We start from the raw sequence: 24775 nt of genomic DNA on the forward strand, positions 1-24775 counted from the left end.
CATATTAGAAAACTGTGTAGTGTCAAAGGGACAGAACCACCAGCATTCAAGCAATGTCGTCAACTAGGCAATAAAATGTTCTACTGAATATTTCATCTTTGACTAATTACTGCATACACTGGTAGCAACTTTGAAATAAGAAAAGGAGCTTCACTCCTTTTATTTTCTGTTTAAAACAGAACAGAAAACAAACGGAAACAGAAGCCCTGTTATACATTAACAATTTTAAAGAACATCAATTATACAAGAAAAGGACTAAGAACAAAAAATGTTTACAGATACCAGACTCAGAACAGTGAGTGGTCAGTAGACCCTCACAGGGCTTTGCGGTGGTACTCAGCAGAAGCCACTTCGTAATCACTGGCAGTAAACAGAGATGCAGAATTCTTTGCCAGATATTTTAGGAAATCATGCAAAAAGTCCCACAACAATGCAAGGCTTTTCTCATCAAGAGGCATATAGGCCAACAATGCTCTGATTCTTACAAATAATCTCAGTAGGTGTGGCGCTCCATAAACCTGGGACATCGGTGCATCAGCGTGAGCCAAGAGGATTTCAGCATACTGGGGCCTCTCAAACTTGTAGAGCAGCTGAGTGCCCAACATCACATTGAAATATTCTTTTATTCCTCCCAGGACTTCGTGAACTGAATGTTCCTTATTATCAACATGGTCCTGCGACCACTTACAATTAGCAGACTCTTCAAGAACTGCATCCACGTTCTTCTTTGCAGGAAGTTGGAAAAGTTGCTTCTGCCTGGTAACCAAGTCCCAGTCCTCGACAAGCCATGGTTTTAGTTCTTCAGGAATCTTCACTTAATTTCCATTCTAGTCTTAAATGCCTCTTCACTCGCAACAGTTGGATCCGCCCGGGCCCTTTTCTTCCGTGGAGGCTGAGGTGCTTCGCTGGTACTGCCACCATCTCCATTTCCAGGAGTCTTCTGTTTGTTCTTTCTTGTCTTCCTTGCCGGTCCTGAAGGAGGGGTCTCTCTGCAGAGACCCCCCATCTTCCTGGGAGAGCTGGCTCAAGATTTTTCTGCTGCGGAGCAGCTGTCTTCTTTCTGGAGGAAGCCCCTCTCCTCTTACTTCTCTGCATGTTGCTTCTAGTTGGCTTTTTGAAGTTGTCTTCTTCTGCAGATTCTTGTCCACAAGTTTGAGAACCCTGCTTTCTGGAACTCATTCAACCCCGTTTTTATTCCAACCACCAAGATTCTGTAATTAGGGACGGTTCTGCAATCAGGATCAGATCTCCTGATCCCTACGAAAGAGCAAACTTAGCTTTTCTGACGGTGACCTTTTTGTCCCAATCTCCACACACAGTGCCCTTCTGCAGGCAAATACGCACTCAGTTCTATTTACATCTTTTGACATTTTACTTCTCTTCATAACTAGAGTATAAATGCCATGAGGATAAGAGCTGATTTTATACATATATTCTCATAGAACATATCTAACATGATCTCTTTGCTGTATTAGCTAAATACTTCTTTAATAAGTGACTGAATCTTTTTATAGTCATAGTTATTCTTATCCTTGGAAGCAATTTTCCATTCATCACCTTAAGACCTTCCAACCAACATTGTACAACATCCCTGAAAGAAAAGAACAACTTAGGCCTATTTCATAGGGACTGCCTCATTGGCCACAAAAACCTGCAAGGAAGGTATGTTATTCCTATTTAAGTCATATGATCACAATCCTACAGTCTCCAAGTGGAAAGGTATCTGGATCAAAAAAAGCAGGTGGTATATTTTTAAGAGTATGTCCTATGCCATGTTTATTCACAAATTATCTGGGCTTTAGCCTATAAAACAAGTTCTAGAGTTTAAAACACATTTACTGTAAATTTCAAAAACAATTTGTATTTCTTGATAAAGTACAACTGCATACCTACTAGAATGGATAAAATAAAATTGACAATATTAAGTGCTGACAAGGATGCAGTAACTGTAACTCTCATATGTTGATGATGGTGGATATGCAAAATCGTACAACTACTTCAGAAAAAAATTCCCCTTTTTGCCAGATACACAGTTTCCCAATTCCCCCTTGCAGCTAGGAGTGCCCATGTATCCAGTTTTGGCTAATAACACTTTAAGAGGCATTCTGATGGAAATTGTTTAGAAAAGATTTTTCTTTCTTACTAAAAGGAGAAAAGCACACACTTTCTAGATTCCCCCCTCTTTTCTGCCATTAGGCAAAGAATGCCTGGAGCTATGGCAAACATTTTGACCAGGAGAATCATAAAGATAAGGACACAGAGTCCTAACATAGAAGAATTATCAAATCACCTACTTTCAGACTTTTTGTTCTGAGTTAATTTTATTATTCATGTCGCTGTTCATTTTCTGTTATTTGCAGCTGAAGTCATTGCTAACTATGACCGTAACACAAATGTACAAATGATTATCCTTAAAATAAGTAAGGCACCTTATCACACTGTTCAATTCTCTCAATGTCTGAGCAGAACCTACCCCCTTCACAAGTCCCCTTTTTGCCAGTTTTCTAAAATGTCTTCATTTTCTAAGTCAAACACCTTTCAATAGTATATGAATACACTAATGAAGTCAGTAATTTTCCTAAGATCTTTTGGCTAAGAAATGAAAGTTAAACTTGGGAAAATTCTGCTCAATTGCTGACTCCTTTTGGAGATTACCCAGCTGCTAAACTCTGGCAACAACATATATCAACCTGCATTTCCCACTGGTGTGCCAGTTCTATGATGTAAATGTACAGATCGTGTTAGGTGGCTCACCCAACTGGGGTTCATTCCTGGATGGCAGGGCAGATGGCCACAAGTTAATGAACTTTGATAAAGTGCCAGGCCCCTCACTTGCATAAGCCCTTCTAAATGGCTTATCTGGGGCCCAAGCAATATGTTCACATGGTCTTACACTTCTGTAAAGTTTATGAGACAAGATACATTAAACAATCAATTAAGACCCATGACTCTTTCCTCCCTGGCTTACCCTCTATTACACTTGCCTTCTATAGGGTGGTGTTAAAAGAGCAAAGGCTGACTAGATTTGGCTAAGTGGAGGCTGAGTTAAAAATACATAGTTTGGATTAAGAAGGTTATATTTGGCTCAGCACCTGTAGCTCAAGCAGCTAAGGCACCACCACATACACCAGAGCTGGTGGTTTGAATCCAGCCCGGGCCTGCCAAACAACAATGACAACTACAACCAAAAAAAAAAAAAAATAGCTGGGCGTTGTGGCAGGTGCCTGTAGTCCCAGCTACTTGGGAGGCTGAGGCAAGAGAATTGCTTAAGCCCAGGAGTTTGAAGTTGCTGTGAGCTGTGACGTCACAGCACTCTACCCAGGATGACAGCTTGAGGCTCTATCTCAAAAAACAAAAAAGGTTATATTTGCATGGTTCACTTTCCCATCTACGTTAGTACTAGCTATTGTGGTGCAAGAATATCTTCCAGCATTCCCAGTACCTCTTTGCTATCTCACCGAGTATCCAACAAGCAGGTGCAATGCTAGGCCATACTATGTTGTGAATGTGGAAAATTCTGCCAATCTACAGATAGGAAAAAGTATACACAGAGGATTTAATTCTCAACAATGCCTTGTCAAATGGGACTTCTGTCCTGTCGGAAAGATACATGATACGTAGTATTTGCAATTATAAACCCACAATATACTTTTTTCTTTTTTGAGATAAATCATACAAAATAGAATTTATCAAAGTTTCTGCATCCATAGGGCACAAACCAGTGTCAGTTCCACATGAGTATGTCTGTTGAGTCACATATTTTATATATCCCAACCCCTTAGGTCACATCACCTCATAAAGAGGACCAGCATTTTTAGACAAAACAGGATGAAAAAGTAAACATCAGTAAAGTACAACGACCTAAAGAATCAATTTAATGATAAAATCGCCATATATATTTATAAAATCAATGTAGCTTAATGCAATGTAGGGGTGTTTAAAATTCCTTTTAATTACTATGATATATGCTTTGATTTCAGATAATTTTGTATATTAATATTCAAAATTATTGATCATTACAATTTATAAGAAATTTTAGAGGTATACATAGAAGATAATTGAAAAAGCATTATGTAATTTTTCTGAATTTTCTTTTTTTTTTTTTTTGAGACAGATTCTTACTATGTCGCTCTCGGTAGAGTGCTATGTCATCACAGCTCACAGCAACCTCAAACTCTTAGGCTCACGCAATTCTCTTGCCTTAGCCTTCCAAGTAGCTGGGACTACAGGCACCTGCCTCAACGCCCACCCATTTTTTGTTGCAGTTGTCATTGTTATTTAGCTGGCCCAGGCCAGGTTCGAACTCACCAATCTCAATGCATGTGGCCAGCACCGTAATCACTGTGCTACAGGCATCAAGCCAGTTTTTCCTGAATGTTTAATGTCTGTGATACATATTTTCAGCATTTTAAAATTTATAATTTGTGTTTTCTTTAATTCCAAGTAAATATTTGTTTTTACACAAATTTGTCTTACTAATTTTGCATTCTTTCTCTTTTTTTAAAATTATTGGGTTTTTTTTGTTGTTGGGGATTTCCCTTCTTTTTCTTAAAGAGAGCCCCCCCAAAATTGCATAAGCTCCTGCACAACGCAGAGCTAGCCCTGCTGATCAGGCAGCGGTCACAATCAATAAAAAAATTGCAAATGTCATTTCCTTACATGTCAGGTTGTTCCGGATGTTCTCTTAACTTCAACCTTTAAAAGGACAAGAAGAACTGCAGCTACTTTATAGAATGCCCTACACAGAGTTGGTTAAGCAAATGTAAACTAATGTTAAAATAGAAAACTTCCCAACTTAATTTTTCGAGATACTGATATTGTAGCTCTAAGGTGCCAAAGTATATATATGAAACGGAACTCCCTAAGGAGAATGTTTGGAAAAAAAAAAAAAAATCTGAGGTTTGGTTTCAAATTTTCAGGCCCTTTTTCTAGGGGCTTCTCACTTTGAGAATGTAAAAACTTCTTAGAGAGAGGAATTTCTTTGGAGAAACTTATGTGTAAGTCTCTAGTCCTGTGCCCTAAAAGGAAAAAGGGGGTGAAGGGGGCCCTGACCCCCATCTTCTCATGTTGGTGGCCTTCAACATGACCACTTGGAAAGCCTGATATGGATTGCCTAAAGTTTGGTAGACACAGGCAGCTCAGGGCTGGCTTGTGCCCCCAAGAAATCTGCAGGGCGGGAAAGAAAAGCTGGTAATTTGTGTTGAAATGATAGAGCTCAGGCGCTTAGCTGTTACCTCTGAGAAATTTCTGAAACCTCAACCCCCTTGCAGAAGCGGGAAAAAAGATGTTTCCCCATTGTGGAACAGGATGGAGGACCAGCGATCCTGGCTGTGTGGATCTACCCCACAAGGGAGTCTCCAATGGCACAGGCTGGGGTGGGGTGCAGGTGGGGGACCCTGCAGAGGGAGGCCCTGCCGATGGAAGAAGGGGCATCAGCACAACTCTGGAAAGTGCAGGCAAGGGAGTCCCCAAAAGTGCCCTCAGAAGACTGTTGGCTTTAAACTCCAGCCCAACTCAGCACAAAGCCACATAAGGCAAATAGAGCTTGAGAAAGCAAATCTCCTGCTCTCTTTTGCCTCCTCTCTTTGGCTCCCATCCTAGGGACAAGCCTCGCTCTGCCACTGCCAGCAGCCCACACTGGCCTGGCCCGAGAAAGGGAAGCAAGGAGACATTAAATGAAATTCTGGGTTTTAATTTTTCCTGGGATAGGTATTCTAACATGAGTATTGGGCTGTGTTTGCACCTTAAAATGACTGATTGTATATTACCGTAGAATGAATTTATCCAGGTCAGGGAATGGTTACTACACAAAATAAACTTTATAGGTTCAATAAAAACAAAAGTCAATTTGTATTTTTCTCACTTTTTAAATGTCTAATTTTTTAACACTTCTGTATTAACTTGAAAATACGCACATGGAAAGCTTTATTTTTTATTTATTTTTATTTTTATTTTTTATTTATTATTTTTTTTTTTTTGTAGAGACAGAGTCTCACTGTACCGCCCCCGGGTAGAGTGCCGTGGCGTCACACGGCTCACAGCAACCTCTAACTCTTGGGCTTACGCGATTCTCTTGCCTCAGCCTCCCAAGCAGCTGGGACTACAGGCACCCGCCACAACGCCCGGCTATTTTTTTGTTGCAGTTTGGCCGGGGCTGGGTTTGAACCCGCCACCCTCGGCATATGGGGCCGGCGCCCTGCTCACTGAGCCACAGGCACCGCCTATTTATTTTTATTTTTTTTAAGACAGAGTCTCAAGCTGCCACCCTGGGTAGAGTGTTGTGGCGTCACAGCTCACAGCAACCTGAAACTCTTGGGCTTAAGCGATTCTCTTGCCTCAGCCTTCCAAGTAGCTCGGACTACAGGCACCCACCACAACACCCAGCTATTTTTTGGTTGTAGTTATTGTTGTTTGGCAGGCCCGGGCTGGATTCGAACCCGCCAACCCTGGCATATGTGGCTGTCTCCCTAACTGCCGAGCCACAGGTGCCAATCCCAGATACAAAGCTTTAAATAACCTAAAGCTCTAATTATAGTATTGATCTGATATTATTTTCTGATCCTTTTTCACAAGGCTTTAGTGAAATCCATATTCCTATGTGTTGAGATGCATGTCTCTTAACCTCTGGTCATTCATCCAACCAATATTAATTGAGGTCTGACAAGTTCAGCTTCCTAAATACTACTTTGGTCAAATCACTCCCCTACTTCAGAACCTTCTGCCACAGCAGGGAGGACTTATCAGTAAGGAAGGGCTTTCCATCCCCTCCCCTCCCTCTCTCCTCCTCTGTTCTGATGCTTGCCTTTGGGGAACCTGCTCACCTCCCCTTTCAGAAGTGCACCCTCAACACTGCCCTAAAAGCCCCTGTGATGTGGCAAGGGAATCATTTTGTTCTCAGCAGTGCCCCCACCTTTTATCCACCTAAATCACTTGGATAAAATGGAAATAGAATTATACTGCATTTTGGATTCAACTTACATTCCCTCTCTCTCTTTTTTATTAAGCTAAGAATGTGATACTGTCTGCTGGCAGCGCCCAGCGGATAATCACACTAGCCCAGATCTCTGCTCTAATGCCATATTCTGGGGAGGCAGAGCTTATGGGGCTTTCAAGAGTGGCCCTGTTGGGGCGGCGCCTGTGGCTCAGTGAGTAGGGCGCCGGCCCCATATGCCGAGGGTGGCGGGTTCAAACCCAGCCCCGGCCAAACTGCAACAAAAAAATAGCCGGGCGTTGTGGCGGGCGCCTGTAGTCCCAGCTGCTCGGGAGGCTGAGGCAAGAGAATTGCATAAGCCCAAGAGTTAGAGGTTGCTGTGAGCCGGGTGACGCCACGGCACTCTACCGAGGGCGGTACAGTGAGACTCTGTCTCTACAAAAAAAAAAAAAAGAGTGGCCCTGTTGAAATGATGGTTTATCTCCAGGGGCTTTTTAGTCTCTGCCCCTTACACCTGGCCTGACAGCTTTGGAGGCTTTTGGGGTCAAAGTGGTTTGGTTGGGAGAGGAAAGACAGGAGCAGCAGTTATAAATGTCTGTCCTGCAGGTGACTTAAAAGACATTTTTGCCGTTCTCACACTTAAGTAGTCTATTCTAAGGTGGTGTGCCTGTGTGCTCTCTCACCTGTAGCTCCACATACCCTGTGTGGGACAATATTAAAATGAATTTTTAGATTACGTATGACTATCCCATCACAGCTTGTTGTATATAACTTTGGAAATGCTAAAAATAACTGGCTATAGGAAACATTCAAAATACAGGTGTTGAAAGATAAGATTAGCACTTATATCCTGTGCTGTTTTTTAATTACTTCTTTATTCTTAATGTTTATACTCAGTGCAAAAATCACTTACTAAGCCACTGTGCTAAACATTGTGAACTGAAAAGATTAACAAGAAAGGGGCTGGGGGTGGGGGGAGTGGGCAGCAGTTAGCCTGACCCTAATCCTCAGCAGCCACCCAGGTAAGATGATGATGACAATACTAATGAATAAGAAGTGGGAAATCTTACAAAAAGAATGAAAATGCTATCGTCATTGATCTAAGACCTCTAAGGATGAAGATGTAGCTTCAAGACAAGATTAGCACTTTCTGCCCATCAGATTTCAAAGCTGCCACACGAGAAGCTATGGTCCACTGGAGTAAAAGACTGATATGTACACAATTAAATAAATTACAAGAGGATAAATGATATAATAGGGTATTGTATTTTCCCAGGGAACCTACCCAGAGTGGGCCAGGAGTGTTCATTTTCTTTTGGTAAATAGCAATCTGGGCCCAAGAGCTCATTTTTTCTCAAATACCTAGTAGTCAGCCAATACCGATGTCTGGATACTTCCAAGTATTCCTGGGTTGGCCTCCTAGAAGAGGCTGTGAAGAAAATTCTCCTTACACCCTTGAACCTGTTGCTGTGCCTCCCTAGGAGGTCCTGCCCAGAGCCGTCAGTGTCTGCCATGCTTGAAAGGTATCTGGGCATCAGGCCTTATTCCCTCAGGATAATGTTGGATTTTCTTTTACCTAAGACAAAAGAAAGAACTGGTTCCGTAATTGTCTGCTGTTGAGGGTTAGTTGGTGTTTCCACCTCTTATTGCCTCTGGAACATTTTCTGTACATCAGCACAGTGCTATCTATGCACTGGTGTGTGGACAAGACAAGTGTCCCTGTCCCCACAGACCTTAGGGAACCCAAAGTATCTCATTTCTGAGTTTCTCACTGGGTAAGTTGCTCTAGCATTTTAAGGGATTCCCCCCTCCTTCATGAGAAAGACTGGCCCAAGCTTTCTCCTTTAGGGGTTACACCCAAAAGACTAGCTCGGTGGTGTTCATACACCTCTAGACAGACAGTTGCCCACCCTTCCTGGTGTCACTCTCCACCACTGCGCCACATCTCTGTGCTTATTCACTGCGGATATTTCATGAATCAATTTGTTTACTTGTTCATTACCTCACCCTCCCACTAGGAGGGTGGACCATCATGGAGACAAGGACCTTCTTAGACTTTTTCTCTGCTGAATCTTCAGTTCTAATCATCCCCTTGCATGTCATAGATGCAAATGATATTGGGGGGCATTGGTTTGTTTTGTTTGTTTGTTTGTTTTTTGAGACAGAGTCTTACTTTGCCACCCTGGATAGAGTGCTGTGGTGTCATAGCTCACAGCAACCTCAAACTCTTGAGCGCAAGTGATCCTCTTGCCTCAGCCTCCCGTGTAGCTAGGTCTACAGGTGTCTGCCACAATACCTGGCTATTTTTAGAAATGGGGTCTTGGTTGGGCTGGTATCGAACTCCTGAGAGTGTTAGGATTACAGGTGTGAACCTCTGTGCCTGGCCACCAATGATATTTATTGAATTAATAAATACCTGGAAAGAAGGAAGACAGGAAGAAGTCAGAATAGGTTATGCAAGGTCTAACAAAGATGGGATGGGGGCATCTCATTTCCTAAGGACATCACATGTTCTTGAATACGCTCCACTATAAGGGATCATGGGCCTGGGGGTGACACCTTTCACCAGTGTGTAGAGTCCCACCAGCAACTCTCCTGGGCTTTCCCTCAGGCTAAATGCTCAGAGAAATACTTTGGGCCTGTAGACATAGAGTCACACAACTGAAAAAGTTATTATTTCTTGATGCCATTCAACATAGGAAGAGAGAAAACACCACAAACTCTCAAACTCTGGACAGCCAGCTTTGTCTGGTGGTTTAGAGATTCGTGGGGATGGGATATTTGCATGGGTCTTCAGTGATTTCCTTTAACTGAAGCACAAAGTCAAATGAAAATATTTCTTGTTTATGGGCAGTGCCTGTGGCTCAGCGGGTAAGGCGCCGGTCCCATATGCCGGAGGTGGCGGGTTCAAACCCAGCCCCGGCCAAATTAAAAAAAAAAAAAAAAAAGAAAATATTTCTTGTTTTTATAAAACCACCCTTAAATGTTTTCAAAGAGCCTTCTGTGTGTTTTTCTACTTTGAGTAGACATAGACTGACAGCGAGCCTGTTTAATTAGCTAAGCAGGGATGTGTGTAGATATCACTCACGTAACAAAGTAGGTATGATCCCGCAGAAACACAACCTAGGCCTCGGTTAAGAATTTTAGATACCTGGGTGTTGCCTGTGGCTTGAAGGAGTAGAGCGCCAGCCCCATATACCAGAGGTGGTGGGTTCAAACCTGGCCCCAGCCAAAAACTGCTCTTTTTTTTTTGGAGACAGAGTCTCAAACTGTTGCCCTGGGCAGAGTACTGTGGCGTCACAGCTCACAGTAACCTCCAACTCTTGGGCTTAAGCGATTCTCTTCCCTCAACCTCCCAAGTAGCTGGGACTATAGCTGCCTGCCACAATGCCCAGCTATTTTTTGGTTGGAGTTGTCTTTGTTGTTTGGCAGGCCCAGGCTGGATTCGAACTTGCTAGCTCTGGTGTATGTGGCTGGCGCCTTAGCCACTTGAGCTACAGGTGCTGAGCCATGGTTTATTTCTAATTTATGCATTTACTAAACATTTATTTGGCACATACTATGTCTCTCAAAGGATAATTTATTCAATTACAAACGTGGGGGGCAAAAACAAAATCATGCTGATCGAGGAGGCAGACGGTAGTGGCCACTGCTGAGTGTCCTGGAGGCTAAGTTGGGGCTGTTTCATGATGTCACATGTTGGAGACACAGTGGGCACTGCTCCTGTACCTGGATGACAGTATTTCCCACCCAACTCCTATAAGATTCAAGTGCTTTTTGGTGCTATCAAGGGTACAAAGGTGTCATACAAAAAGTTCATATCAGAAGACATAGCAAGTCTTGTGGTTTTTTATTAGTAGCTATTTATAGAAAAATTCTATTGAGGTCACTTCTCAGATAATACAGTACAAACAAACACTGGTAAACAACCCAAAATCAAGCCACACCATGTGTAGGGGAAGCACGAGGCTAGCTGCCACCGATAGGGATCTCCCATTCACTTTTGACGCTAATAGCAGAATTCACATTCCTTCACATTTCTCTGCGTTTCCAGTCTGCCAGCAAGTACCACGTGTATAAGGTTCTCCTGCGCATCACACTGGGAATTGGCAGTTCTGATACCCTTCCCTGTCAGGCAGCAGCAGCAGAGCTGTCCTGTCCCCCAATGACCTGCTGGAATCATGCCCCTGGCCAGCCACTGCTGGTCACCCTCCGGCATTGACTGATCAATTGCTTTCCAATATCCCACCCAGCCATCAAATGCAGACTGTAGCTCACACATGCCAGGAAGCACTGAGAATCTGAACGTCCTTGACGTTGTAGGCATCCTTGTGTACATTTTTTGACGGATTTCTATACAGCATCTGAGAAAAGTTTCATGACTCTCTCTGCTGTAATTGTGTTTCTCCCTGTGAACTCTTAGAGCACATCAGCTACACCACTCACGTGCAGACTTTCTTCATATGTCCCCTACTTATCTTCAAAGTCAGGAAGACATGGATGGTGAGCAAAGTCATGGTCTCCCAAAGACAACCACATTCTAGTCCTTGAAATCTATGGATATGTAGGTTACACGGAAAGGGGGGATTAAAGTTGCAGATGGGACTATGGTTGCTAATCTGGAGAAATTTCCTGGATCACCCAGATGGGCCCAGGGGTAACCACAAAGGTCCTTAGTGAAAGAGGAAGACAGGATGGCAGAAGTCAGAGAAGGAGACGTAAGAAGGAAAGCAGGGTCGAAGTGATGCCATTGCTGTTTTTTGCAGGTGGAAAGGGACCATGAGTTAAGGAATGTGGGCAAGCCCCCCAAAGCTGGAAAAGGCTGGGGAAAAGATGCCCCCACAGAGCTTCCAGAAGGGACATGGTACTGTCATACCTTCATTCTAGCCCAATGAGACCCAGTGCAACTGTCAGATAATAAGTTTGTATTGCACACACACTGTGCATGGTCCACCTGCTTCATCTTTCTCTGCACCGGTCCCTAACACAGGGCTTTGCTTTCAGTTGGCATTCAGTAAGCATGTGCTGAGAGGGTAAATACCCAAGAACTAGTGTTGTATACCTACAGGTGATAATTCACTGTGGTAACATATGCATAATATTTATCATTTTAACCATTCGTAAGTGTACAATTCAGTGGTAATAAATACACTGACAATGTTGACTCACCACTATCTAAACCCAAAAGTTATTCATCATCCCGGACAGGGTTGCTACATCCTTTAGCCCAGGAGACAGAGATCCTGTCTCAAGAAAAAAATATTCTCTACCTGCCAACTAACAACTCCCCCTATCTTCCGACCCTCAGGCCCTGACAACCTCCGTCATACTTTCTCTCTCTCTGAAGTTGCCTGTTCTAAGGACCTCACAGAAGCGAAATCCTATATTACGTGTCCTTCGGTGGCTAATCTTGTTTCATCCCACATACAATATTTTCAGGTTTCATCCAGGTTGTATCAAACATCAAAATTGCATTCTTTTATGGCTGAAAAATATTCCATTTTATATATAATACCACATTTTATCCATTCATCTGTTCATGGATACTAAATTGTTTTCACTTTTGGCTTTTGTGAGTAATGCTGCTATGAAGTTTGGTGTACAAATATCTGTTCTTTATAAATAGCTCTAAATTTAAATATTTATCTACATTTATCTGCTCAAGTATGGGCTTTCAATTATTTTGGTTATTCACTTGAAATGGAATTGCTGGTTATATGGTAGTTCTATAATTAACCTTTTAAGAAAGTGCCAAATTGTTTTTCATGGTGGCTGTACCATTTTACATTCCTACCAGTAATGTACATGAGTTCCAGTTTCCCCACATCCTTACCAATACTTGTTATTTTCCATTTTCTTTAAATTATAGCCATTCTAGTAGCTGTGAAGTGATAGATATATACATCGTGCTTTTGATTTGCATTTCTTTAACAACAAATTATATTAAATGGGTTTTTTTCTTTCTTTCTTTCCTTTTTTTTTTTTAAAGAGACAGAGTTTCCCTCCATTGCCCAGGCTAAAGTGCCAGCCTAGCTCACAACAACCTCAAACTCCTGGTTTTAAGAAATCCTCCTGCTTCAACCTCCCAAGTAGCTGGGACTACAGATGTATGCCACCAGGCCCAGCTAATTTTAGTATTTTTTAGTAGAGACAGGGTCTGGTTCTTGCTCAGGCTGGTGTCGAACTCCTGAGCTCAAGGACCCTCCTCCCTCAGCCTCCCAGAGTACATGAGCCATTGCACTCAGCCAGTATTAAACATCTTCTCATAGGCTTTTGAGCCATTCGTTTATCTTCTTCCAGATAAATTTCTACTCTTTTGTTCATTTTTAAATTGGTTTTTTTTTTATTTTTGAGTTTGGGGTATTCTTTATATATTTTGGTTATTAATCCCTCATCAAATATGTGATTTGCAAATATTTTCTCCCACTTACTAGGTTATATTCCTTCTTTCATGGTATCCTTTGATGTATCCTTGAGCTCAGGAGTTCGACCCTAGCCTGAGCAAGAGCCAGACACAAGACTTTTGATGAAGTGCATTTTGTCTATTTTTCTTTTGCTGCCTATCCTCCTACAGTTGATCTCAGCTTGGACACATGGATTCTGTCTAATTGTCTCACAGAAAGCATCCTAGGCATCTTGATTTAGTTTTCCACTCTGAGTTTATCATCACATAAAGGATCATCCAAATAGCAGAATTTGTGTGTAGCCAAACTCTCTTTTACATGCAAAAATCTCTAAGCAGCTTTATTTACAATAGCCCCAAATTGTAAACAACCCAAATGTTCATCTGTAGTAGAATGGATATACCATGGAATATTGAAACAATGAAGTAAGACATAGCAACAACAACAGCAAAAAGGATGCCGCCCTACTTTAAGTACCTGCTAGATACAAGTGGGGAACGTGGATGAATTTTACTGACATACTGCCAAGGAAGGAGGCCAGATCCAGAAACGCACATACTCTGGTTCCATCTATTGTGAAGTTAGAGAACAGACAAAACAAAACTACCGTGACAGAAGTAAGATTTGTGGTTACTTAAAGTAGCAGATTAATTGGGCAGAAACCTGAGAGAGACGAGCTTCCTGAGGACCTGGAAATAATCTATATCTTGATCCAGGCAGTGGGTTCGTGTGTGTATGTGTGTGCGCATCCATCAAGTTTACATAAGATTTGCACTTTACTCTTTCTATATTATACCTCAATTAGAAAATTTTTTAAATCACTAGAAAATAGTGAGGTTTCAGGGTTTATGTTAGTATATGATCATGGTGGGTTTTCCCATCAGGATATGCTTTAAACTAACTCTAAAATGCTCTGCCTTCTTTGGGACACTTTCAAATTATAAGTGACAGGCCAGGTGCAGTGGCTCATGCGTATAAACCTAGCACTCTGGGAGGCTGAGATGGGTAAATTGCCTGAGCTCAGGAGTTTGAGAAGAGACCAGCCTGAGCAAAGCAAGACCCCATCTCTTCAAAATAGAAAAACTAGCCAAGCATTGTGGCAGATGCTTGTAGTCCCAGTAACTTGGGAGTCTGAGACAAGAGGATCTCTTAAGCCCAAGAGTTTGAGGTTGCTGTGAGTTATGATGCCATAGCACTCTACGCAGAGTGACTAAGTGAGACTCTGTCTCAAAAAAAAAAAAAAATTATAAGTGATAATCAATCAGCAGCAAACAGAGCTCCTTGAAACAGTCACAGAGTCTTGGAAATTCTCTTGTGGCAGAAAGAAGAGCAGTAAATCATTAGCTTCTATATCTTTGTTATATTCCTAAAATAAAAATACATTGCCTGGAAGAAAATCAGTGAGCAACCAAGTAGGATGCTTTGACTGCTATAGTATTTGAAACTGTGTCTTGATGAAACTGATCCTTGCTTGAGGATGTGAGTTGTTGCTAAGATACTTTAGAAGCCAGAAAAAGGGATTAAAAAGTATGATGAACAATAAAGCATTTTTTTTAAAAAAAGCACAAGTATAAGTTCAAGCACGTGTCATGTTGATGCAGACTCAGTTGAGAAATTGAGAAGACATGAAGTGGTAGCCCATGGCTTCAGTTTGCTCACTTGGCTTCAGTCAAGGGTCTTAAGGTGTGGAAATGATCCCTACAATGCATGATATTTGAAGAAAAGTACATCATTAAAAATGGTGAGAGCCACGTGCAGCAAGTGACACCTGTAATCTTAGAACTTCAGGAGGAGGCCGAGACAGAAAGATCACTAGAGGCCAGGTCTTTACAAAAAAAAAAATTGACAAATTATCTAGGTGTGGTCACACATGTTTGTATTCCCAGCTACTCAAGAGGCTGAGGCAGGAGAATTTCTTGAGCCCAGGAGGTCAAGGTTGCAGTGAGCCTAGATGACACCATTGCACTTTAGCCCAGGAGACAGAGACCCTGTCTCAAGAAGAAAAGAAAAGTACGTACGTGAGGACCAAGGTGACTGGAAGTATCAATCATTCATCTGTCAACAGAGCAGCTACCCTAGTAGCCCGATTGGAAGGGTGAAGTCTGAAGAGAGGCTTGGATGCAGAGGCAACACTGGATAGGGCTATCCAGCCTTCACAGGGTAGGGTGTTATTCACAATTAGCTTTAGAAAATGGTCCATCAAAATCACGAGGAAATACAGTAAGCGTGAGACTATTTCATTCAATTCATCTTGGGAAATAAATCACTAAATAAAAGTTGTAGTGGAAAAAGAACTAAAGCTTTCAAAGTGGGAAAATGTGCTTCCGCAGCATGCGCTATTCAAAAAGTTTTCTTTTTTAATTTATTTAAAAAGTTTTCTTTTTTAATTTATTTAAAAAGTTTTCAGTATCCTCGAATACATTAACAGAGGGATGACAAAGAAAAATGTGTGGTATTCAAGAGCCCAGTGTAATATTCTGTGAGCTTATTATTGTCTATATCATGTTTTTATCACTGAGTATTTAGGATTTTTTAGGTAAGAAAGGTTTATTTTTAAAGGAATTGGAAAACCAACTTTTACTAAGCAAGCACTATGTGACAGATGTGGAAGTGACTCTGTGCTGTACAGTTGGACACTATCCAACAAATTACAGGAAACATCCCCCACCCCAGGTCCTTAAAAGGAATTATGAAAGAATTGGAGATTAGCTTTATTTGGGGGGAAAACACACAGTATTTTCCCATACGTAGTACATATCTTCCCAGATGGTAATTTCCAGTCTTGTTATTAATATAAAGGGGCCTGACTAGATGCTGACTTCACCAATAAGGTTCAGAACAAATCAGAGTTTAAATGCCTCTAAGACATTCCAGTGTGTTTTCTCATTTTGGATTGAACAAAGAGCAAAAGTTATAGATTGTATATCTCAAAATATCTTTAAAAATAAGGCTGATGTCCTCCTGTCCCTGACAGTTTAGGCATTATATATATGTTAGTCCAGAACTCAGCAATTTCAAACGCTTCACACGAGAGTTGTTTCTTCCAAGTGCTCACACAACCAACAGATGGCAGAATTGACTATGATGTTCTTCTCTGATTAAATATGAATCTATTTCAAGCAGAATAGATGTGTTTTTTTTTTAAAGATTGTTGTGTCAGATGCAGTGGTGTGCACCCATACTACCAGCAAGTTGGAAGGCTGAGGCAGAACAACCACTCAAACCCAGGAGTTTGAGGCCAATCTGGGCAAGATAGCAAGACTCATTTCTTAAAAAATATATAATAGCAATAAAGATGGCAGGCTTGGCGCCTGTAGCTCCACGGCCAGGGTGCTAGCCACATACACCAGAGCTGGCAGATTTGAATCCAGCCTGGGCATACTAGACAACAATGACAACTGCAACAAAAACATAGCCAGGCGTTGTGGCAGGCGCCTAGTCCCAGCTACTCGGGAGGCTGAGGCAAGAGAATCACTTAAGCCCAAGAGTTAGAGGTTGCTGTGAGCTGTGACGCCATGGCACTCTACTGAGGATGATATAGTGAGACTCTGTTGAAAGAAAGAAAGAAAGATGGATATTCATCTCCCCAGGAACTGGGATATCTCACACATATACCTGCACATACTCTGGCTCTTTCCCATTTCAAAGCATATTTCTGAGCCTTTCTCCCAAAACCTACCAAAAATCTTCCAAAAGAAAGAATTTAGCTAGTGCTGGGGGGTGACGGTGCCATCAGTTCAGGATAGGATAGGGCTCATGAACACATCTGACACCAGGAGAGGTTTCTTCCTCATCCCAACTAATCTCCAACTCTTTAGACAACTGGATGTCCTACAATTTGATTCAACTCAGTTCTGACACTCACTGCCCAGAGGTGGTGTCAGGGCCCACAAGTTGAAGGGCTCTGTCCCATTTCAGTCCTGGCTGTGCTTCAGACCAGGGGTTTCCACAACCCCCTCCTCATGTTCAATAACTTGCATTCTAGGTTCCCAGAAGACACTATTACTAGTTTATTATAAAGCGTTCAACACAGAAGTAGCCAAATGGAAAAGATGCTGAAGGCCGGGCACAGCACAGAGCACGAGTTTCCCCCCAGTGCTCTCCCAGCACCTGGATGTGCTCACCAACCTGGAAGCTCTCTGACATGCATCATTCATAAGTTGTTACAGAGGTTTTATCACAATCCGTACCTCCTCTCCCCTCCCTAGAGGATGGAGGTGGGACTGAACCCCCATTCCAAGTTTCTAATCAAGACCTGGTCTTTCTGACAACCAGCCTCCACCCTGAAGCTCTTTAGGGGCTCAGCAAAAGTTTAGAACAAAAGAAGCTCTTTTATTTAAAAAATTGTTTGAGACAGAGTGCCATAGCATCATAGCTTACTCACAGGGGTCCTCAAACTACGGCCCGCAGGCCACATGAGGTGGTGTGGTTGTATTTGTTCCCGTTTTGTTTTTTTACTTCAAAATAAGATACGTGCCATGTGCATGGGAATTTGTTCATAGTTGTTTTTTTTAAAAAAACTATAGTTCGACCCTCCAACTGTGTGAGGGACAGTGAATTGGCCCCCTGTTTAAAAAGTTTGAGGACCCCTGGCAGCAACTTCAAAGTCTTGGGCTCAAGTGATCCTCTTGCCTCAGCCTCCCAGATAGATGGTACTGCAGACACCCACCACAATGCCTGGCTATTGTTTAGAAATGGGGTCTCCCTCTTGCTCTGGCTGGTCTCAAATTCCTGAGCTCAGGCAATCTGCCTGTCTCAGCCTCTCAGAGTGCTAGAATTATAGGCATGAGCCACCACACTTAGCCTCAAAAGATGCTCTTATTACTCAAAAAATTGCAAGGGTTTAAGGAGCTCTATGCCAGAAACCAGTGACAAAGACCAAATATATATTTCTTATTTTACCACATTCATGAACAATGATACGAAATGAGCTCTGCATCCTTCCTTCATAGAAATCTCATTTTAAAAGTTCAGCCTGGGAGATGGAGCAAGATGGCAGCCGAGTAACAGCTTCCCTGCAACTGGGCGTGGTCAGTCTGGGGAGATTAGATTCCAGGCATCTCTGGCTGGTGGGATCTGCCTATAATCATCCCTTTGAGGATACAGGGAGTCAGCAAGGGACTTCTGGACCCCAGGAGGAGGACAAAAGCAGTGGAAAACTGGCAAGTGGTTGCGTGTGTTTGATTGACCTAATCCCGCCGGCAGACGTGAGTACAAGCAGCAGTGAGACTGCAAACCGGAAAGGCCTTACCTGTGAACTGTTTCAGTGTTTTTGGACTTGGCACTCAGTTGAACTGCCTTGGGGAGAGCTTGAGCAAAAGTGCAGAGAAGTTTGGGCATTGTCTAGGGCCCCAGACTGAGCCGCTGAGCTGGATGGAGCTAATAGTGTTTGGCTGTGGGCTGCAGGGAGCCATTGTGAGAGAACTGCCCCAGCAAGCTCCACCCTCAGGGTTGCAGAGCAAGGATCCAGTGGGAGCTAATAACCTATTGACTGAGCAGCCTAAGGGCAATGACTTAGCTGCCTTACAGCTTTAACCCTCAGGGGCACAGTGAGACCAGTTTTGGCACACTGGAGCCTCAGGCTGTTCCCCTGGGTAGAGGGCCATGGCATCACAGCTCATAGCAACCTCAAACTCCTGGGCTTGTTACCACCCAGACCTCCATAAGAGCTACGCCACAACCCCTAACCCATGCCCCGCACCCACCGGGCCTCTGCATGCCCTGACCAGGAACTGCGGGAGCCACGCAACCCTGCGTCCTCCCTCCTGTACCCTCCCTACCTCCACACCAGCCTGCTCATCTGGCCGTGGACTCTGGTAGCTGTGTGCCCTCCAGAGCCCTCCCTGCCTCTGAGCAGAGCCCTTCTCCTAGCCAGAGACTGCTGGAGCCTGGGGCTCTCTGTGCCAAAGTCACTGGGCACCAGGCACTCCCAGAACTGTGTGCACCACCTCCCACCCGCTTGCTGGATCTGGATGTGTCACACTCCCGACTGCTTCCACAACCAGAACTGCCTGGCTGGGGCAATCCCAGAGAAACTACACAGGGTCACTCCCTACAAAGATCCAGCAACAATAGAGTGATCGCACTGGGATCTAATCTTGGAGAGATACCTCCCCAACTCTGAGGATGGCCAGAGGCAACGGTGAAAAACAATCATGAGGTGAAATCAACAGAAAAACTCTGGCAATATGAATAATCAGAGTAGATCAACTCCCCCAAGGATCAATGGGGCAGACACAGCACAAGATCCCATGCACAAACAAATAGCTGAGATGTCAGAAATCGAATTTAGAATCTGGATAGCAAATAAGATCGATTTAGAATTCCAAGAAGTAACCCAAAAGATATCTCAAGAATTCAACGAATTCAAAAACCAAATGACCACAGATTTTGACACATTGAGACAAGAAGTTCCAGCCCTCAAAGATCTGAGAAACACGGTAGAATCCCTCAGTAACAGAATGGAGCAAGCAGAAGAAAGGATTTCTGACATTGAAGACAAAGCTTTCAAACGCCCCCAAACTCTCAAAGAGGAAGAGAAATGGAGGGCAAAAACAGATCACTCTGTCAGAGAGCTCAGGGATAATTCAAAGAAAACCAATATTCGTCTTATAGGGATCCCCAAAAGTGACAAAGTGGCTTCACAAGGCACAGAGTCTCTTCTCCATGAGATTATGAAGGAGAACTTTCCAGACATGCCAAGAGATTCTAAAATTCAGATAGCAGACAGTTTCAGAACTCAAGCATGACTCAACCCAAATAAGACATCTCCCAGACACCTCATAATCAATTTCACTAAAGTTAATATGAAGGAGAAAATTCTGAAAGCAGCCAGATGAAAGAAAACCATCACCTACAAGGGCAAGAATATTAGAATAACTGCAGATCTCTCTGCTGAAACCTTTCAAGCTAGAAGAGGATGGTAATCAACTTTTAATCTCCTAAAACAAAATAACTTTCAACCCAGGATCCTGTACACAGCTACACTGAGTTTCATTTATGACGGAGAAATTAAATACTTCAATGACAGTCACACGTTGAAGAAATTTGCCATAACTAAACCAGCTCTCCAGGATATTCTCAGACCTAACCTCCATAAAGACCAGGGTAATCCTCCACCACAAAAGTAAATCCACCCAGAAAATTTTGATCAAATTCCAACTTCCACAGTCGCAAAAGGATTAAAAGTGTCCACTGGACTCTCAAAAGGCTTATTAATATTCTCAATTAATGTGAAAGGTTTAAATTGTCCTCTAAAGAGGCACAGGTTGGTTGACTGGATACAAAAACTCAAGCCAGATATCTGCTGCATACAAGAATTGCATCTTACATTAAAAGACAAATATAGACTCAAGGTGAAGGGATGGTCATCTATACTCCAGGCAAATGGAAAGCAGAAAAAAGCAGGCATTGCAATCCTATTCGCAGACACAATAGGCTTTAAACCAACTAAAATAAGAAAGGATAAGGATGTACACTTCATATTTGTTAAAGGTAATACTCAATATGATGAGATTTCAATTAATATTTATGCACCCAACCAGAATGCACCTCAATTTATAAGAGAAAGTCTAACAGACATGAGCAACTTGATTTCCTCCAGTTCCATAGTAGTTGGAGATTTTAACACCCCTTTAGCAGTGCTGGATAGATCCTCCAAAAAGAAGCTAAGCAAAGAAATTTTAGATTTAAACTTAACCATTCAACATCTGGACTTCACAGACATCTACAGAACATTTCATCCCAACAAAACTGAATACACATTCTTCTCATCAGCCCACGGAACATACTCCAAAGTCGACCACATCCTAGGCCACAAATCTAACCTCAGCAATTTTAAAAAAATAGAAATTATTCTTTGCATCTTCTCAGACCATCATGGAATAAAAGTTGAACTCAATAACAACAGGAACCTGCATACCCATACAAAAACCTGGAAGCTAAACAACCTTCTGCTGAAGGATAGATGGGTTATAGACCAGATTAAGAAGGAAATCACCAAATTTTTGGAAAAAAATAACAATCAAGACAAGAATTACCAGAACCTCTGGGATACTGCAAAGGCAGTCCTAAGAGGGAAATTTATAGCACTGAAAGCCTTCCTCAAGAAAACAGAAAGAGAGGAAGTTAATAACTTAATGGGACATCTCAAGAAACTGGAGAAGGAAGAATACTCCAACCCCAAACCCAGCAGAAGAAAAGAAATAACCAAAATCAGAGCAGAATTAAATGAAAGTGAAAACAAAAGAATTATACAATAGATTGATAAATCCAAAAGTTGGTTTTTTGAAAAGATCAATAAAATAGATAAACCTTTGTCCAACCTAACCAGGAAAAAAAGAGTAAAATCTCTAATTTCATCAATCAGAAATGGTAATGACGAAATAACAACAGACCCCTCAGAAATTCAAAAAATCCTTAATGAATACTACAAGAAACTCTACTCTCAGAAATATGAAAATCTGAAAGAAATCGACCAATACCTGGAAGTACGCCACCTACCAAGACTTAGCCAGAATGAAGTGGAAATATTGAACAGGCCTAGATCAAGTTCTGAAATAGCATCAACTATACAAAATCTCCCTAAAAAGAAAAGCCCAGGACCAGATGGCTTTACATCATAATTCTACCAAACCTTTAAAGAAGAACTAGTACCTATATTACTAAACCTCTTCCAAAATATAGAAAAAGAAGGAATATTACCCAACACATTCTATGAAGCAAACATCACCTTGATCCCCAAACCAGGGAAAGACCCAACAAGAAAAGAAAATTACAGACCAATATCACTAATGAATATTGATGCTAAAAAACTCAATAAGATCCTAACAAACAGAATCCAACAACACATCAAAAAAATTATACACCACGACCAAGTGGGATTTATCCCAGGGTCTCAAGGCTGGTTCAATATATGTAAATCCATAAATGTAATTCAGCACATAAACAAACTAAAAAATAAGGACCATATGATTCTTTCAATTGATGCAGAAAAAGCTTTTTTTTTTTTTTTGTAGAGACAGAGTCTCACTTTATGGCCCTCGGTAGAGTGCCGTGGCCTCACACAGCTCACAGTAACCTCCAACTCCTGGGCTTAAGCGATTCTCTTGCCTCAGCCTCCCGAGTAGCTGGGACTACAGGCGCCCACCACAACGCCCAGCTATTTCAGAAAAAGCTTTTGATAATATCCAGGACACCTTCGTGATCAAAACACTTAAGAAAATTGGTATAGAAGGGACATTTCTTAAACTAATAGAGGCCATCTACAGCAAACCCACAGCCAATATTGTATTGAATGGAGTTAAATTGAAATCATTTCCACTTAGATCAGGAACCAGGCAAGGTTGCCCATTGTCTTCATTGCTCTTTAACATTGTAATGGAAGTTTTAGCCATTGCAATTAGGGAAGAAAAGGCGATCAAGGGTATCCACATAGGGTCAGAAGAGATCAAACTTTCACTCTTCGCAGATGATATGATCGTATATCTGGAAAACACTAAGGGTTCTACTACAAAACTTTTAGAAGTGATCAAGGAATACAGCAATGTCTCAGGCTACAAAATCAACACCCATAAATCTGTAGCCTTTATATATGCCAACAATAACCAAGCCGAAAAAACAGTCAGGACTCTATTCCTTTCACAGTAGTGCCAAAGAAGATGAAATATTTGGGAGTATACCTAACAAAGGACGTGAAAGATCTCTACAAAGAGAACTATGAAACTTTAAGAAAAGAAATAGCTGAAGATGTTAACAAATGGAAAAACAGGGCGGCACCTGTGGCTCAAGGAGTAGGGCGCCAGTCCCATATGCTGGAGGTGGCGGGTTCAAACCCAGTCCTGGCCAAAAACCACAAAAAAAAAAAAAAAAAAAAAAAAAAACAAATGGAAAAACATACCATGCTCATGGCTGGGAAGAATCAACATTGTTAAAATGTCTATACTACCCAAAGCAATATATAATTTTAATGCAATTCCTATTAAAGCTCCATTGTCATATTTTAAAGATCTTGAAAAATAATACTTTGTTTTATATGGAATCAGAAAAAACCTCGAATAGCCAAAACATTACTCTGCAAGAAAAACACAGCAGGAGGAATCACACTACCAGACCTGAGACTGTACTATAAATCGATAGTGATCAAAACAGCATGGTATTGGCACAAAAATAGAGAAGTAGATGTCTGGAACAGAATAGAGAATCAAGAGATGAATCCAGCTACTTACCGTTATTTGATCTTTGACAAGCCAATTAAAAACATCCAGTGGGGAAAAGATTCCCTATTTAACAAATGGTGTTGGGTGAACTGGCTGGCAACCTGTAAAAGACTGAAACTGGACCCACACCTTTCACCATTAACTAAGATAGACTCTCACTGGATAAAAGATTTAAACTTAAGACATGAAACTATAAAAATACTTGAAGAAAGTGCAGGGAAAACTCTTGAAGGAATTGGCCTGGGTGAATATTTTATGAGGAGGACTCCCCAGGCAATTGAAGCAGTATCAAAAATACACTACTGGGACCTGATCAAACTAAAAAGCTTTTGCACAGCCAAGAACATAGTAAGTAAAGCAAGCAGACAGCCCTCAAAATGGGAGAAAATATTTGCAGGTTATACCTCTGATAAAGGTCTAACAACCAGAATCCACAGAGAACTCAAACGTATTAGCAAGAAAAGAACACGTGATCCCATCTCAGGGTAGGCAAGGGACTTGAAGAGAAACTTCTCTAAAGGAGACAGACGCACGATCTACAAACATATGAAAAAAGGCTCATCATCCTTAATCATCAGAGAAATGCAAATCAAAACTACTTTGAAGCATCACCTAACCCCAGTAAGAGTAGCCCACTTAACAAAATCCCCAAACCAGAGATGTTGGCGTGGATGTGGAGAAAAGGGCACACTTCTACACTGCTGGTGGGAATGCACACTAATACGTTCCTTCTGGAAGGATGTTTAGAGAATACTTAGAGATCTAAAAATAGACCTGCCATTCGATCCTATAATTCCTTTACTAGGTTTATACCCAGAAGGCCAAAAATCACAATATAACAAAGACATCTGTACCAGAATGTTTATTGCAGCCCAATTCATAATTGCTAAGTCATGGAAGAAGCCCAAGTGCCCATTGACCCAGGAATGGACTGGCAAATTGTGGTACATGTACACCATGGAATATTAAGCAGCCCTAAAGAAAGATGGAGACTTTATCTCTTTCATGTTTACATGGATGGAGCTGGAACATATTCTTCTTAGCTAAGTATCTCAGGAATGGAAGAAAAAGTATCCAATGTACTCAGCCCTACTATGAAGCTATATTATAGCTTTCACATGAAGGCTATAACCCAACTATAGCACAAGACTATGGGGAAAGGGCCAAGGAAGGGGAAGGGAGGAGGGAGGTTAGGGTGAAGGGAGGATAATGGGTGTGGCCAC

General features: G+C 41.9%; 1 pseudogene; it reads right to left on the minus strand.

Moving 5' to 3' along the window:
* Positions 1-314: 314 nt before the first annotated feature.
* On the minus strand, positions 315-1179 carry LOC128585687 (mortality factor 4-like protein 2; annotated as a pseudogene).
* Positions 1180-24775: the final 23596 nt, after the last annotated feature.

Source organism: Nycticebus coucang, chromosome 5, assembly GCF_027406575.1.
Source record: "Nycticebus coucang isolate mNycCou1 chromosome 5, mNycCou1.pri, whole genome shotgun sequence".
Taxonomy (NCBI): domain Eukaryota; kingdom Metazoa; phylum Chordata; class Mammalia; order Primates; family Lorisidae; genus Nycticebus; species Nycticebus coucang.